The following is a 7,171-nucleotide window of genomic DNA, read 5'->3' as shown; positions in this document are numbered from 1 at the left end:
AAAAGAGTTTCTTTTTAAACAATTAAATACTTTGATTCAGAATGCATTAAACTGCTCAGAAGTGACAGTAAAGATTAATGATAAAGTCATAATGTTACAAAATATCTATATTCTAAATAAATGCTGTTTTGAAATTTCTATTAATCAAATAATACTGAAATAATGTATCACAGTTCCCACAAAAATATTAAACAGAACAACTGTTTTCAACATTGATGATAATAAATGTTTCTTGAGAACCAAATCAGAATATTAGAATGATTTGTGAATGATCTTGTCTGGGGTAATCACGTTGAATTCATCTTTGCCATGTTAATAATAAATGATCTTTTAAAAGATTGAAATAGAATCTCAAATGTACACATTACGACAAAAAGCTTTATGGTTTCAGGGTTTTTTTAAGCCACACACACACAAGGTGCTGTGTGGTAAAATAATTCTGGATCATCAGATTACTTTGACTTTAAAAGATTTTAAAGGATGCTAATGATGTATCCAGACTGTTAACATAAAGGCTGCTGGCTCTGGCTGAATTGGCACTAAAACAGTATACCTTTAAGCAAGACACTGAATCCAAAGTATTGTTTAATAGTAAAAACAAATACATGCACATTATTTATACAGCCTCTTTCTTCACTACATTTTGTATAACCATGTTCAACAGATACAAATTCCATTCAAGCTCATTAATAATATTAAGTGAGACTGTACTGTTACAGTATCCATTCAATAGGGCTGTTAGATAACAAACTCTGCCACAAGGATGACTAACACAGCTGTTAGAGAGGCAAAGCAACACAAAGAACTACATACACACCACATTTGAAGGACTGCACACACAACAACAAACCTACAAACAATAGCCATGTCAGCTTAACCTATCCAAGCCAGACGGAAAACTAATCCATCTTAACCACTCCTACCCTGCAGCTGAGACAACCAATCAAAGTGCATGCTTTCTTTGAAATGTTAAAGACCTATAACAAAAAAAACATGTCAGGTCAGGTGGAAAATACAGTTTCTTCAAATCATACAGCATGTTCATGAAAAGTCACTCACATAGGTGCATAGGGAAGCTCAACCTTGAAAACCTTTTTTTCAGAAAAAAAAATATTAACTTGAAGATAAATGATGGTCACACACAGATAAGACAGCAAAAGCACAACCAATAACTGGATTTTAATGTCCTTCTCATGGAGCACTATTCAGATTCAACCTGGCTGCAACCTTTATGTTCAGGTCTGTAGCCAGCATAGACATTAAAGGGGATCGTATCAATAATTAGAAATGGACAAATTGTTCACAGAAGAGTCTGACGTCTAACACACAAAGCTTCCATTTTTTAATGGAACGGTGGAGAGTGTGTGGCAAGATGCAAGTAGCTTAACATTTAATATTTGACACCCGTTACGGGACAGAGATGTTCAACAGTAATACGCAGTGATGCAAACTACTCAGATTTTTTTTTTTAATTAAGCCATTTTTAATTGAAAGGAATTTGCTATCATTTACTGGGGCTCCCCCTAATAGTCGACTAAAAGCAAGTCAGCGATAATCTTGGTTGACTAAATTTTATTCAGCTGGTTAGTCATAGAAAAAAACACTCCACAGAAATTGGCGAAGTCACAGAGTGATAGATCACGAACACATTTGGTCCAGTAATATGTCAGGTAGAAAATCCAAAGTGTGGGAACATTTCGAGAGGGTAAAGAATGATCACCAAAAGGAGACATGATCTCAAACATGACTTAAGTCATCACTTGAAACATGCACATAGTAGCCTAACATTAGCCGTATGTCATGTGGACAAACTTGTGTTCTTCTTCAGAATATGAGAAGACTGAGATAAGACTGAGATAATTTATAAAAAATATACCTGATGGCTGAGTGAGTGTGTCAAACGTACATATTCTAATGGTCAGATTTACTAAAGGCGAGTGTAATTCCAGAAAAGTAATTCCAAAAAAGTCCAGATGGGAGTGGAAAATGCTGACGACCATGCAAAAAAGACACAGACAGATAATTTTCATAATGACCAATGCAATCTTCCAGTTAGCTTCTGGTTTAAGACATCCTTTTTGGGTAGTAAATAATGGCACACACCAGTAAATTGACCAGCACAAACCTTAGTAAATCACCTTACGTGATTCATTTAAACACTCTCCATAAATGTTGCGTCTGAAGGGGAAACTCCTACTAATGCATATGTAAGAAGGTCAAATGCAATATGGTCAACCACAAAAATAACCCTGTCCACGCCTGAGTATTTATCACTGCATGTCTTTAGTAAATCCTGACAGTAGCTTTTTAACACCAAAGAGGGTTTGTGCTGGTGCAAGCTGTTAGTAAGTCTGGCCCTAAGTGTATTATTAGGAGTTTGAGATGAGGAAAACCTGCGTAGAACCGATGACCGCTGATCACCATGAGAATCAAGATGCATGCCGGTTTGTGTCCGAGTATAGGCCGACTTGCTCTGATGTCATACTGATGATAGTCAAAAAAAACTCTTGCGACGGCAAGAGTTTTTTTTTTGCCTTTGTTTTGAAATCGGCCCATCACCATCTAAGTCGTTATTTAGTTTTTTGCGCATAAAAACTATTTTCGTTGCTTCATAAAATTATTGTAGAACCACTGTAGTGAGATGGACTTTGTAACGACATCTTTAGTGCCTTTTATGGGTCTTGAGAGAAGAAATGGCATTGGTGTCAATGAAAGCCTTTCTGAGCCATCGGATTTCAACAAAAATATCTTCATTTGTGTTCCGAAGATGAACAAAGGCGGGTGTCGAACGACATGAGGGTGAGTAATTAATGACCAAATTTGCATTTTTAGGTGAAATAACCCTTTAAGTGATGGTCATATTCCGTATATTCACTGTAAAGCCAAGCTTCTAAGATTTAAAATAACACAGATTTTGATATAACTCAGACTAATACTAATAACTGAATATGACAAGACAAAGAACGTTTTGCTTTTTCACCACAGACATAAGAGTAAATGTGTGTTTGCATAGTAAAACTAAATATTATTTGCAAATAGTTTAAGTTGATTATTTCATAACTACAATTAGCCAAGAACTTATTTTATCATACTTGTTTCTTTTTCTTTATTCCCTTAAATCCTTTTATTTCTTTATTTAATTCCTTAAAATTAAAAGACCAATTATTATTATGGAAAGTCTTTTCTGCCCTACTGCGACATATATCTGTGTGAAATGGCTCCTCAAAGTAGAAAGAAAATGTAGGGCCAGACCTAATTTTGTCCGTCGGGAACTGACTGGATTGTGAAATCAGATTGCAATTGCTGTGATGTCATGTGATTGACAGGTTGTCCCACCCACACACCAGTAAACACCTCATTAGACAAGAAAAGAGATGTCACTGCAAGAGGAGGAGCAGTTTTGTTAAAGATTATGATCATTTATAATAAATATTTCATAAGAAATAGGAATTGTCCATTTAGATTTTATGGTGACTTTGGCTATTTTAGCTTAATCAGATGAGCCATTTTCTCCAGAATCGCTTGATCACACAGCGTTTTGCAAACACAGACAAGTTACACCAAAGATGGCTGAGGAATCTTTACTCTCTTGGGAGAATTCTTTTTTTGAACATCTATTCTAGCTGCCTTCAGGCAAATAAGAGGCACACACCCACAAACACACACGCACAAATGAAGGGCAGCTCAGCAAAGAAAACATCCTGAGGATAAAAAAGAAAAGGAGAGGAAACAAAGGAGAGCAGAAAATGCTTCCTGTCACCAAACCACCACAAACAAACACACAAGGTAAATTTAACATAGCCTGGCAAAACCAGACCTCATTATTCTTCAGGGCACGACACTGGAACACAGACAGGATGTGACTACAGACCAGCTCAGGCAAACCCGCATCTAAGTAAACACACTGACGAATCTTAAATGACGAAGCTGATTTGACACGTTTGGCTGGCAGGATGGAATCCTACTCTGGATAAAAATCACAAACACTTTGAGATTCAAAAGACAAAATTATTACATGAACATAACTTGAGTGTACAATGAGTGATTGCTGAATACTTCAACCGTTTAAAAAAAACAACTAAACTATAAGTCAAATATACAATTGATCAACGACTCAAAAAATGAATTTAAATCTCTCAATACGTTCTTGTCGAGGGGCCAATGGAAACGATCCCCCTGGTGGTAAACAGAATGATGGCATAAACCATTTCAGAGGCCTTGACTTCAACCTTACAAACCCATCAATGTCTCAAACACATTAAAGATCCTAAGTGCTTATAGAAAATCACAGTAACACAAGAGAGGATAAACGGGAGACCCTTAAACACCGGTCGGTGTAGAGTTGCACAAGGCTAATATTAAACCCGCCCTGACCGCAAAGAGGAAATTGTGAACATTCCTGAAACCAGAAGAGACGAGGAGAGAGAGAGAGAGAGAGGGAAAATATAAGAATGAATTTTTCCGATTCATGTCCTGTTGTGATGCAATTAACCTGCATGTTCTGTTGAGACTGAGATCACTTCCTGATTGCTCAGGGTCCCCATGATGTACATGTAAAATGTGATTAAAATGAGTGTAATCCAGCATGTAGTAAAACTTTCTATTTATTTTGGGGTCAATTTAAATACACTGTTGAAAAATACAATAAATAATAAACTATTTTGAAATAATAAAAAAATACCTCAAACAACTACACAGATCATAAAAACATTTTCTGTGTAACCTATTAATGTTATTAATGTTTAATATTTGAAATCTTGGAAAACCCAAAGGTACTTGGCAGACTTCTAAATGTCCTCACAAAATTCATTATCATTAGCCAATATTTCAATATTAAGAACATTTCTGAGATATTAAAATTTGACCTGGGTCTCGATCAGACCCCATTCAGAAGTAAGCATGCCTATGATGCTCCAAAATGCAATCTAGGTTGGCAAACACATCAGGTTGAGACACAGCCAATGGTTCTTATTACAGCAGACCTTAACTTGGACAACTCCACATTACCGCATTGAGCTGCCTGGGTGCTATAAACCAACCCAAGTACCAACACATTAGCCTACTCCAAAAATAGCCAGTGGATGCCATATTATGGTCTCTGACTGTAAATGTATGATTGAAAACGTGGATTTGAGCATTAAAAAGCCCTTACAAAAATGACCATGGAAATCAGTTTCCCTCAAAATACTACATGAACTACAATAGTGAAACAATGCAAGAAGCTTTGAGAATCGTTTAACTTTGTGAAACAGAAAGTGGTGGCTAATGCAAAGTTATTGCAGTTGTATTGTATCGCAGTAGTAACTGGTTTCTTGGTTGAAACTGTCGTTCGTTACCATGGTAAATTTACAAGGCAGAGTGCAAACACTGCTGTGTTTTGGTCAAGCTCCATCGAATCTAGTGTGCGCGCGTGCATGTGTGTATGCGTGATTCTGCGGGCCAGCGCTGCCACGTAGAATAAGTTATTTGGGAAATGCAAGGAGACTAAGCCCTCTGTACATCTGACCACCATACAGATTAAGGAATAAATTGAAAACAACAAAACTCACCTTTTTGTTGGCAATAGCTCCGCGTATTCCCAAACACACCTTCTTCCATGTAACTCAAGCTTTGATTCCTCTACCGCGCTCGCCAGTCTAGCACATAATCCCGAGCTGCGAACTCAACCCCATCAGGCTCCCCAACACTCACAAATCACTGTACATGTGGAGGGAATTTCCCAACCGTGTGTAGGAGGGGTGACAAACACAAAAGGAATCGGCCGGAAACGCGTCTGTTACACTGCTTCTCTTTCCCTCAATTTTTAAAAGCAACGCAGCGGCTGTGCAATCTTTGTGCGGTCGAGGTGTTTACATTTAACCAAGCGTCTACAAAAGACCACCCCTCTGCAGCTGACGTTGGTAGCGTCCACGGCTGTTCAACATACCTTTCCCTCAGCCTGCAGGAGAACCAGGAGAACCGACGAATCCTGATACTAAAGCGAGGGCTTACATTATGAATATTAATGAGGTCCTGTAGACGTTGCTTAGTAACCCTCCCGGAGCGTCCAGTAGCGCGTTAAATTAATATTAATGAACCAAGCCTTCTCTATGACAGGATTTGTGTTGCAGCCTATTACGTAGGCCTATTAGGCAAACGTCAAGTTAAGTGATTAATATTCATACACAAGCCTTCACTCACTGACAGTTGCAGTCATTACGAACTAGTTTGACCAGCTAGCAGTTTGCATATATATACACTGACTAAAAAGTTATGAACAGTCTTTAAAAAAAAAAATAATGACTAACTTGTTGCAAGACTAGATTTAGAAGTTTATGGAACCTGCCCCTGTGGAAGGGTTCGCATGCGTTTCTTTTAAGCACTTAAAATTCAGAACGCGAGAGTGGACTGGAATAACCCTGCAGCGATGTCAAATCATCGACATTAAAATGCCTAAACCTGATATATCCCACTGAATTTTGTCGACTTTTAGTTAAGGAGGATAAGGGTGGTAAATTATGTTTAGGTTGTGGGTATTAGGTTTAATCTCACTTAAAGGTATAGCCTAGTTGACCCAAAATTAAAATTCTGTCATCATTTACTCAACCCTTGTGTTGTTCCAAGCATGTACGAGTATTCAAAGATAATTTGAAGAATGTTACTAATCAGACAGTTGATGAAACTCACTGACTGACTTCTACGGTATTTTTTTTCCTACTATGGAAGTCAATGGGTGCCGTCAAATGTCTGGTTACCAACATTCTTCAAAATACCCTTGAATACTCATACATGAAACATGTTTGAAACAACATAAGGGTGAGTAAATGATGACAGAATTTTCATTGTGGGGTGAACTATCCCTTTAGTTTTGGGTTTGGGATTGCAGAGTTTATTGTTTGCACTAGAGTTCAAATACACCTTTGCTAAGTGAGAATGGGTGAAGGGGAAACTAACTAAAATAAAGAGAGAACAAATGGAGACTTTTTCAGGTCATGACCCTGTGTGAGATTCTCAAGAGTGTGAGGACACACAAACTCACTGCTGGTGTGTGTGTTTATTAGCTGTGTGAATGTGAGATCCAAACATGTTGTTGAGATTCCTCATGATGAGTCCTTGATTTTATCACAATCACGCACTCAGGCACTTAAAAACAATAACTGCATAGGGGAGAATGAAAAGAGCTGAATGACAT

Source organism: Pseudorasbora parva, chromosome 17 (assembly GCF_024679245.1).
Source record: "Pseudorasbora parva isolate DD20220531a chromosome 17, ASM2467924v1, whole genome shotgun sequence".
Classification (NCBI taxonomy): Eukaryota; Metazoa; Chordata; class Actinopteri; order Cypriniformes; family Gobionidae; genus Pseudorasbora; species Pseudorasbora parva.
The sequence above is the reverse complement of the archived record's forward strand: the minus strand, read 5'-3'. Positions refer to the sequence as shown.